This window comes from Hyla sarda, chromosome 1 (assembly GCF_029499605.1).
Source record: "Hyla sarda isolate aHylSar1 chromosome 1, aHylSar1.hap1, whole genome shotgun sequence".
NCBI lineage: Eukaryota > Metazoa > Chordata > Amphibia > Anura > Hylidae > Hyla > Hyla sarda.
In genome coordinates, this window is record NC_079189.1 from 615,380,664 (window position 1) to 615,391,662 (window position 10,999).

Below are 10,999 nucleotides of genomic sequence, written 5' to 3' on the forward strand. Positions count from 1 at the left end.
CCGTTCTGCCTCCTGTTACTCACATGCTGTCCTGCTAACTCACGCAGGCTTCCACTGTGAGCTCCGTGTAAGCCCTGCCCCCCCCCCCCCAGTGCAGCCACAGCCAATAGCCTGCAGCATCTTGCTGCAGGCATCCAATGAGCTGATCCCCTTCCTTTCCTATAGAGCTGTAGTCGGCAGGATGGTAATGGAGGACATTCTGTCCCCCCTGAAGGTATTTAAAGAACTGTAGAGTACTGTATGCGATGTCACACATCACATACAATACATATACACCCCCATACATCAATGTTTCCCTATCAGTGTGCCTCCAGCTGTTGCAAAACTATAACTCCCATCATGCCCAGACAGTCAATGGCTGTACATGCATGCTGGGAGTTGTAGTTGTGCAACAGCTGGAGGCACCCTGGTTTGTTAAACACTCCCCATACACTCCACATACAATGGTCATCCCAGAACCAATTAGCAGTTTCCCATAGAGATATGTATTCAACATACAATGGTTCCGAGGCCCCAGAACCAATTACCATTTTTACATAGACATATGTACTCGACATATGATGGTTTCAACATATGATGCTTCTCCTGAAACCAATTAATATCATGTTGAGGGACCACTGTATGTTGAATCCAATAGACTTCAGCGGCTTCCCACGCCGACCAGCGAGTGTGACAATAATGGAGGATGAAGAGAGGCTGAGGAAATGGAAGCTGAGACCGCGCTGACAGCGCGGTCTCATCTTCCATTTCCTCAGCCTCTCTTCATCCTCCAAACCAGTCTCCTGACAAACTTCATGACTGCTTGTGACTTAGACCTACCCTTATTCACAATGTCTACGGTTGCTGCATTGTCACATAAAAATAGTACCGTATGCTTAGCCCAACTGTGCCCCCAGGTCTGGGCAGCCGCTACCACAGGGTAGATCTCGAATAAAGCCGATGTCTTGCTGAAACCTGCTATGTCGAGTACCACTGACCCGCCAACCACTGGTTACCAAATATAGCAGCAAAACCTACAGATGCTGATGTGTCTGTGATCACTCTGGGTGAGTTGGCCGAGACTGCTGGGATAAACATGGAAATTCCAATTAATTCTGCTATGTATCTGTCCCATATTATCAAATCGACCATCGCTTATGGGTCAAGGTGGATGCAACTAGTCTGGAACAAGAGGAAGTAATGCTAATAGTAGTGAGACAAACGCTCTCCCCTGTGGGATAATGCGCATGGCGAAAGCTAGCATGCCTAATAAACTCTGGAGCTCCATCTTGGTAGTGACCCTAGAAATAGAGAACTGGAGAATGATGTATTTTATTCTAATTAATTTCTCTGTAGAAAGGCTAGCCAGAACCACACCCAAGAAAGTCAACCTCATGGTAGGACCCTCTGTCTTTTTAGGAGAAACGGAACCTCAAGGTGGTTGAATAGCTGTAGTAGACTAGACAGATCCAAAGGGTGAGATGTAGGTGGTTCGATGAGCAAAAAGACGTGTGAACAGTCCGTAGTGTTGACCAAAGCCCATTGTAGTGCTTGTGCTAGTTGATCAAATAGCCACAGGCTACTCTTAGAACCGAACGTGAGTTTGGTAGCAAAGTAGTAAACGTTCTGCCACTTGATGCCATGCCACTTCCAGAGATCTGGATGTATAGGTAGCAGCTTGAAGGCATCCATAATGTCTGCCTTGGACAGCCACATACCTGAACCTAGGTGCAGTATGAGCTGTTTGGCTTGGTCAATTGGAGTGTACTTCATTGTGACCTCGTCCAATGGGATTAACGATTTCAAACTAGGTATTACAGAAGAGTAGGGTTCGGACAAGTCATAAATCATCCTCTTTTTATTATTAAACTTACTGGTTACCATACCAACAGGGCTTACTCACCAACAATCAAATGGAGGTTGTAAAAATGGACCAATCATGTAGCTCCGATCGAGCTCTGTCTGCAGAAGCTCGGATACCTCCTGTGGTTCCCTACGGGCCGACACTGTGGCTACATTCACAGGTGCACTGTGGTACCGTAACTAAACCAGTATGGAACCCATGCAAAAAAACATTAACCACTCTACCCAGCAAGGATCGGGATGATCTTGCAACACTCGTGCCAACACCTGTACCCCGCCTAGTCACACCTGCCCCTTGGCTGAGCACACTGTGCTAGGATGAGCCCTGTAGCACAGGAAGCAGATGTGGAGTAGCCTGCAATTACTGTAGTTGCATGTTGACAAGTTGTAATTGTTGCATGTAATTTTTGGGCTGTGGCCCAAAAATCTGATTGGATGCCCCATCTTGTCAACCGTAGGAGCAGGCTTCTGAGCGGGGGCCGGCCCTGACGTAACACCTTTGCTTGTGCTGGCCTCAGGTTGTTGGTTACTGGCACACCAAGCTGTCGAGTAGAAAATTGACTGACAAATTGCGCAGGCTGGAGATTTTAGACCCGCAAAATGTTTGCAGAATAGAACAAGTATCAACAATACTCCAATCAGTAAAGAAAAGGATTTATGATAGTCGTAAAAGTGACTAACACCGTACTTGTAAGAAAATTCCGTTAACTGATACAGGTAGAGGTCTAATTCTTCCCTGCGTTCAGGTTTCACTGAGCATATAACATCCCTGCACATACTGAAAGCTAACACAAATTCTTTGAAAGTTAGCTTGCGACTAAGCCTGGCGTCCTTGCTCTTCAACACAACTGACAGCTCTCTCTGCAAGTAACTGTCTAAGGGTGCATGCACACCACGCTTTCGCTGTACGGGTGCCGGATCCGGCTGAGGGAGGGGAAAACCGTGTGCTCGTTTTTGACCCGTATCTGGTTTTCTGACCAGACCTCAAAACGTAGTATACTACGTTTTGAGGTCTGGTCAGAAAACCGGATACGGGTCAAAAATGAGCCAACCAGAGTAAAACATTGACTCCAGTCGGCTCATTAAAGTCAATGGATTTCAGCGCCGATCCATCTGGGTTACGGGAGAGCATGGTTTTCCTCTCCTCAGCCGGATCCTGCACCCGTACAGTGAAAACCTGGTGTGCATGCACACTTAGTCTCTGAGGTCCTGTGAAGAAATGAGCAAGGACGCCAGGTTGACATCCTTCCCATCCAATATGTCCTTTCGAACAGATGCAGGTACAAAATGCGCTGGGGCTACCTTTGAAGCCCCCATAGGCATACCTAACCCTGCGTCCCCAAGGTGTTAAACATACTAATTTTGTTTGAGATTTTTTAAAGCGGTACTCCTTTCGAAAGGATAGGGGATAAGATGTCTTAGCGCCGGAGTACCCCTTTAACCCCTTAACGACCACGGACATAAATGTAAATCCTGGTTTGGCGGTACTTCCCGCACCAGGAAGTACATTTACGTCCTGTGTATGACCGCGACCATCGGAACGATGCTCGCGTCATACACGGCAGGTTCCACGCAGATGTCTACCATTAACCCCTCAGATGCCGTGATCAATACAGATCACGGCATCTGCGGCAGTGCGGTAGTTTAACTGGTGCTGCCGTGGTGATCCGATCATCCAGCACGGCGGCCGGAGGTCCCCTCACCTGGCTCCGGCCATCTCCCGGGGTCTTCTTCTCTGGTCTGAGATCGAGCAGACCAGAGCAGAAGATGGCCGATAATACTGATCAGTGCTATGTCCTATACATTGCACTGAACAGTAGTAGCAATCAAATGATTGCTATACATAGTCCCCTATGAAAAATCCCCTCCCCCTATAAAATTTTAAATGATCTGTTTTTCCCATTTTACCCCCAAAAAGCGTAATTTTTTAAATAAACATATTTGGTATCGCCGCGTGTGTTAATGTCCAAACTATCAAAATATAATGTTAATGATCCCGTACGGTGAATGGCGTAAATGTAAAAAATAAAAAAGGCCAAAAATGCTGCTTTTTTGTCACATTTTAATTAAAAAAAATTAATAAAAAGTGCAAGATGATGCACCTGGGGCGTAAAAACCCTCAGGCGGAATATAGATTATGTGACACGGCCCTGACCTCAGTATCTGAGGAGAGGGATTTAGGAGTAATTATTTCAGAAGACTTAAAGGTAGGAAGACAATGTAATAGAGCAGCAGGAAACGCTAGCAGAATACTTGGATGTATAGGGAGAGGTATGAGCAGTAGAAAGAGAGAAGTGCTCATGGGTGTATAGGGAGAGGTATAAGCAGTAGAGAGAAGTGCTCATGGGTGTATAGGGAGAGGTATAAGCAGTAGAGAGAAGTGCTCATGGGTGTATAGGAAGAGGTATAAGCAGTAGAGAGAAGTGCTCATGGGTATATAGGGAGAGGTATAAGCAGTAGAGAGAAGTGCTCATGAGTGTATAGGGAGAGGTATAAGCCGTAGAGAGAAGTGCTCATGGGTGTATAGGGAGAGGTATAAGCAGTAGAGAGAAGTGCTCATGGGTGTATAGGGAGAGGTATAAGCAGTAGAGAGAAGTGCTCATGGGTGTATAGGGAGAGGTATAAGCAGTAGAGAGAAGTGCTCATGGGTGTATAGGGAGGGGTATAAGCAGTAGAGAGAAGTGCTCATGGGTGTATAGGGAGAGGTATAAGCAGTAGAGAGAAGTGCTCATGGGTGTATAGGGAGAGGTATAAGCAGTAGAGAGAAGTTCTCATGGGTGTATAGGGAGAGGTATAAGCAGTAGAGAGAAGTGCTCATGCCGCTGTACAGAACACTAGTGAGACCTCACTTGGAGTATTGTGTGCAGTACTGGAGGCCGTATCTCCAGAAGGATATAGATATTCTAGAGAGAGTTCAGAGAAGATACTAAACTAGTACATGGATTGCAGGATAAAACTTACCAGGAAAGGTTACAGGACCTGATCATGTATAGAAGAAAAAAGAGACTGAGGGAGATGATAGAGACTTTATATACAGAAAGGGAATCAACACGGGAAAGAAGGAGAAGATATATAAGAGAAGAAAAACTACCACAAGAGGACATAGTGTTATATAGAGGACATAGTGTTATATAGAGGACATAGTGTTATACAGAGGACATAGTGTTATATATAGAGGACATAGTGTTATATAGAGGACATAGTGTTATATATAGAGGACATAGTGTTATATATAGAGGACATAGTGTTATATATAGAGGACATAGTGTTATATATAGAGGACATAGTGTTATATATAGAGGACATAGTGTTATATAGAGGACATAGTGTTATATAGAGGACATAGTGTTATATAGAGGACAAAGTGTTATATATAGCGGACATAGTGTTATATATAGAGGACATAGTGTTATATATATAGAGGACATAGTATTATATATAGAGGACATAGTGTTATATATATAGAGGACATAGTATTATATATAGAGGACATAGTGTTATATATAGAGGACATAGTGTTATATATATAGAGGACATAGTGTTATATAGAGGACATAGTGTTATATAGAAGACATAGTGTTATATATAGAGGACATAGTGTTATATAGAGGACATAGTGTTATATAGAAGACATAGTGTTATATATAGAGGACATAGTTTTAAATATAGAGGACATAGTGTTATATAGAAGACATAGTGTTATATAAAGAGGAGATAGTGTTATATAGAGGACATAGTTATAAATAAGAGGGGGAAGGTTTCTGTAGTAATATCAGGAAGTATTACTTTACTGAGAGAGTAGTGGATGCATGGAATAGCCTTCCTGCAGAAGTGGTCACTGAGAATACAGTGAAGGAGTTTAAACATGCATGGGATAAGCATAAGGCTATCCTTCATATAAGATAGAGATAGGTATAAGGCTATCCTTCATATAAGATAGAGATAGATATAAGGATATCCTTCATATAAGATAGGGATAGGTATAAGGCTATCCTTCATATAAGATAGAGATAGGTATAAGGCTATACTTCATATAAGATAGAGATAGGTATAAGGCTATCCTTCATATAAGATAGGGATGGGTATAAGGCTATCCTTCATATAAGATAGGGATAAGTATAAGGATATCCTTCATATAAGATAGGGATAGGTATAAAGCTATCCTTCATATAAGATAGAGATAGGTATAAGGCTATCCTTCATATAAGATAGGGATAGGTATAAGGATATCCTTCATATAAGATAGGGATAGGTATAAGGCTATCCTTCATATAAGATAGAGATAGGTATAAGGATATCCTTCATATAAGATAGGGATAATTATAAGGCTATCCTTCATATAAGATAGGGATAGGTATAAGGCTATCCTTCATATAAGATAGGGATAGGTATAAGGCTATCCTTCATATAAGATAGGGATAGGTATAAGGCTATCCTTCATATAAAATAGAGATAGGTATAAAGCTATCCTTCAAATAAGATAGGGATATGTATAAGGCTATCCTTCATATAAGATAGGGATAGGTATAAGGCTATCCTTCATATAAGATAGGGCTAGGTATAAGGCTATCCTTCATATAAGATAGGGATAGGTATAAGGCTATCCTTCATATAAGATAGAGATAGGTATAAAGCTATCCTTCATATAAGATAGAGATAGATATAAGGCTATTCTTTATATAAGATAGAGATAGGTATAAGGCTATCCTTCATATAAGATAGAGATAGGTATAAGGCTATCCTTCATATAAGATAGAGATAGATATAAGGCTATTCTTTATATAAGATAGAGATAGGTATAAGGCTATCCTTCATATAAGATAGAGATAGGTATAAGGCTATCCTTCATATAATATAGGGATAAGCATAAGGCTATCCTTCATATAAGATAGGGATAGGTATAAGGCTATCCTTCATATAAGATAGAGATAGGTATAAGGCTATCCTCCATATAAGATAGGGATAGATATAAGGCTATTCTTTATATAAGATAGAGATAGGTATAAGTCTATCCTTCATATAAGATAGAGGTAGGCATAAGGCTATCCTTCATATAAGATAGGGATAGGTATAAGGCTATCCTTCATATAAGATAGGGATAGGTATAAGGCTATCCTTCATATAAGATAGAGATAGGTATAAGTCTATCCTTCATATAAGATAGAGATAGGCATAAGGTTATCCTTCATATAAGATAGGGATAGGTATAAGGCTATCCTTCATATAAGAGAGGGCCCGGGACTATTGATAGGATTCAGATTATTGGGCAGACTAGATGGGACAAATGGTTCTTATCTGCCAACACATTCTATGTTTTCTATGTTTCTATGTAAAAAATGATCTAAAAGTTTTTGTCACGATGCCGGCTGGCAGGTAGTGGATCCTCTGTGCCAGAGAGGGATTGGCGAGGACCGCGCTAGTGGACCGGTTCTAAGTCACTACTGGTTTTCACCAGAGCCCGCCGCAAAGCGGGATGGTCTTGCTGCGGCGGTAGTGACCAGGTCGTATCCACTAGCAACGGCTCACCTCTCTGACTGCTGATGATAGGCGCGGTACAAGGGAGTAGGCAGAGGCAAGGTCGGACGTAGCAGAAGGTCGGGGGCAGGCGGCAAGGGTCGTAGTCAGGGTGGTTAGCAGAAGTTCTGGTACACAGGCTTTAGACACACAAAACGCTTTCACTAGGCACAAGGGCAACAAGATCCGGCAAGGGAGTGCATGGGAGGAGGTCAGATATAGTCAGGGACCAGGTGGAAGCCAATTAAGCTAATTGGGCCAGGCACCAATCATTGGTGCACTGGCCCTTTAAGTCTCAGGGAGCTGGCGCGCGCGCGCCCTAGAGAGCGGAGCCGCGCGCGCCAGCACATGACAGCAGGGGACGGGAACGGGTAAGTGACCTGGGATGCGATTCGCGAGCGGGCGCGTCCCGCTGTGCGAATCGCATCCCCAACGGCCATGACAGTGCAGCGCTCCCGGTCAGCGGGACTGACCGGGGAGCTGCAGGGAGAAAGACGCCGTGAGCGCTCCGGGGAGGAGCAGGGACCCGGAGCGCTAGGCGTAACAGTACCCCCCCCCCCTTAGGTCTCCCCTTTTTTTTGTCCGGTGACTGCCTCCCCTGGGATGAGGACACCGGGAAGGAATGGATGGTTTCCTCAATGGCAGGCAGTACAGCAGGAGTAGGAATGGGGAGGGAGGGCAGAGGGTGAAGCTTGGCACGGGGCAGGGGGACACAAGGACGGGAGCCATGAGGGGACACAGAGGCTTGCCTGAAGGGACTGGGAGGGGGGGAGAGGCATTTTCTGTGGCAGGCAGAGTCCCTAACGACCTTAGGGGGACCGGATACAGGAGGAACCACAGGGTCACGGCAGGGAGTACTGGGAACCGGTTTAAGGCAGTCCTTGGAACAAGAGGGACCCCAACTCTTGATCTCCCCAGTGGACCAGTCCAGGGTTGGGGAATGGTGTAGAAGCCAGGGTAGTCCAAGGAGAATTTCGGAAGTGCAATTGGGAAGGACCAAAAATTCAATTTTCTCGTGATGAGGTCCGATGCACATTAGGAGGGGCTCCGTGCGGTAACGCACGGTGCAATCCAACCTGGCTCCGTTGACCGCGGAAATGTGGAGTGGCTTGACAAGACGGGTCACCGGAATGCGGAATTTATTCACCAAGGACTCCCGAATAAAATTCCCAGAAGCACCAGAGTCCAGGCAGGCCACGGCTGAGAGGGAAGAGCTGGCTGAAGAAGAAATCCGTACAGGCACCGTGAGACGTGGAGAAGCCGACTTAGCATCCAGAGACGCCACACCCACGAGAGCTGGGTGCGAGCGTGCGTTTCCCAGACGTGGAGGACGGATAGGGCAATCCACCAAAAAATGTTCGGTACTGGCACAGTACAGACAAAGATTCTCTTCCTTACGGCGATTCCTCTCTTCCAGGGTCAGGCGAGACCGATCCACTTGCATGGCTTCCTCGGCGGGAGGCCTAGGCGCAGATTGCAGTGGAGACTGTGGGAGAGGTGTCCAGAGATCTAAGTCTTTTTCCTGGCGGAGCTCTTGATGTCTCTCAGAAAAACGCATGTCAATGCGAGTGGCTAGATGAATGAGTTCATGCAGGTTAGCAGGAGTTTCTCGTGCGGCCAGAACATCTTTAATGTTGCTGGATAGGCCTTTTTTAAAGGTCGCGCAGAGGGCCTCATTATTCCAGGATAGTTCAGAAGCAAGAGTACGGAATTGTATGGCGTACTCGCCAACGGAAGAATTACCCTGGACCAGGTTCAGCAGGGCAGTCTCAGCAGAAGAGGCTCGGGCAGGTTCCTCAAAGACACTTCGAATTTCCGAGAAGAAGGAGTGTACAGAGGCAGTGACGGGGTCATTGCGGTCCCAGAGCGGTGTGGCCCATGACAGGGCTTTTCCAGACAGAAGGCTGACTACGAAAGCCACCTTAGACCTTTCAGTAGGAAACTGGTCCGACATCATCTCCATGTGCAGGGAACATTGCGAAAGAAAGCCACGGCAAAACTTAGAGTCCCCATTAAATTTGTCCGGCAAGGACAGGCGGAGGCTAGGAGTGGCCACTCGCTGCGGAAGGGGTGCAGGAGCTGGCGGAGGAGATGATTGCTGCTGAAGTTGCGACTGAAGTTGGTGCACAATGGTGGACATTTCCGACAGCTGGTGGGTTAGATGGGCGATCTGTCGGGATTGCTGGGCGACCACCGTGGTGATATCAGAGATATAAGGCAGAGGGACCTCAGCGGGATCCATGGCCGGATCTACTGTCACGATGCCGGCTGGCAGGTAGTGGATCCTCTGTGCCAGAGAGGGATTGGCGAGGACCGCGCTAGTGGACCGGTTCTAAGTCACTACTGGTTTTCACCAGAGCCCGCCGCAAAGCGGGATGGTCTTGCTGCGGCGGTAGTGACCAGGTCGTATCCACTAGCAACGGCTCACCTCTCTGACTGCTGATGATAGGCGAGGTACAAGGGAGTAGACAGAAGCAAGGTCGGACGTAGCAGAAGGTCGGGGGCAGGCGGCAAGGGTCGTAGTCAGGGTGGATAGCAGAAGTTCTGGTACACAGGCTTTAGACACACAAAACGCTTTCACTAGGCACAAGGGCAACAAGATCCGGCAAGGGAGTGCATGGGAGGAGGTCAGATATAGTCAGGGACCAGGTGGAAGCCAATTAAGCTAATTGGGCCAGGCACCAATCATTGGTGCACTGGCCCTTTAAGTCTCAGGGAGCTGGCGCGCGCGCGCCCTAGAGAGCGGAGCCGCGCGCGCCAGCACATGACAGCAGGGGACGGGAACGGGTAAGTGACCTGGGATGCGATTCGCGAGCGGGCGCGTCCCGCTGTGCGAATCGCATCCCCAACGGCCATGACAGTGCAGCGCTCCCGGTCAGCGGGACTGACCGGGGAGCTGCAGGGAGAAAGACGCCGTGAGCGCTCCGGGGAGGAGCAGGGACCCGGAGCGCTAGGCGTAACAGTTTTATATATGCAAATGTGGTATCGATAAAAAGTAAAGATGACGGTGCAAAAAATGAGCCCTCATCCCGCCCCCTATACACAGAAAAATGAAAAAGTTATAGGTGGTCAAAATAGGGCGATTTTAGATTACTGATTTTGTACAAAAAGTTTTTGATTTTTTTTAAGCGGTACAAAAATATACAAGTATCTAGCCATGGGTATCATTTTAATCGTATTGACCCACAGAATAAAGAACGCGTCATTTTTACCGTAAAGTGTACAGCGTGAAAACGAAACAATCCAAAATGTGCAAAATTGTGGTTTTCATTTTCATAAAACGAAAACGCAAAAATAAAATTGGCCTGGTCCTTAAAGGGTACCACTCATCAAATAAACGTTTTGATATATTTTAGATGAATGAATGTTGAATAACTTTCCAATAGCATGTTAATGAAAAATATGTTTCTTTCTATTGTATTTTTCCCGATCAGTCCTGTCGCCAAGCATTTCTGACTCATGCTGGAGTCCTAAACACTCAGAGCTGCCAGCCTGCTTTGTTCACAGCCAAACAGGCTGTGAACAAAGCAGGCTGGCAGCTCTGAGTGTTCTCCTTTGTGAACAAAGCAGACTGGCAGCTCGTAGTGTTTAGGACTCCAGCATGAGTCTGAAATGCTTGCTGCCAGGACTGGTAGGGAGACCC